We start from the raw sequence: 792 nt of genomic DNA on the forward strand, positions 1-792 counted from the left end.
GTGAAAAGCAGCTAGCCTCCTCTGACTTCAAGCCAACTCCACATGAAAGCACACCAAATTCACGCTTCGGCACATGCACCAACGAACCGGGTCACAGGCAAAACAGTTCCTCGGCTCTACTTAGCCAGCAAGCGTACAAACATGGGTTCATCCTACCTGTGAGTAGCTCTGTTAGAAGAGGCGTCGTCTGTCCTAACAGAGCTATTCCTGCATCATATGCGGACGGCATTTTACATATCTTCGAGCCACATTTGTTACGTGTAGTTGCAGATGCATCTTCCTCTTGCTAATTGTTGTAGCTCCCCAAGGGTTTCATGAGCGTACGTCAGCGGGACGCTGACTTTCATGTTGTAGTTTAGCTTGTTGCAAGTTTCAGGACCTTGCTGTGTAATCCAGTACGTGCAAGGCAGCTGTAGCCGCGTTGATTACTGCAGATAGTTTTACTGCAGCCTTTCCCGTGCGTGCACAGCACTTGTTTAGGAGACGTTGAATATTCTCTGTGGCCGTTGACAACAAATTTAACGCACTTCTGTGAGCGTGCGTTGATCTGGTTCTTCAAGGACGTCACTGTATTGAACTAATTTCTGGAGCCTTGCCCGTCCGTTGCGGCAGATGCAGGCAGGGGATACGGTTCATCTTGATTCAGTTGTATTTGGATCATAGTCTCTAAGGATCGCCTTCGTTCTTTTCTACAGCTTGCTACGCCTTCTAATATGTCCTACGTAAGCAGTAAAACCTGAATGGCTCCTGTTCTCTGAGGGCCTTCACCTCAGAACACGCTGACAACGCGAG

Source organism: Eimeria mitis, genomic scaffold (assembly GCF_000499745.2).
Source record: "Eimeria mitis Houghton genomic scaffold, Emh_scaff8488, whole genome shotgun sequence".
NCBI lineage: Eukaryota > Apicomplexa > Conoidasida > Eucoccidiorida > Eimeriidae > Eimeria > Eimeria mitis.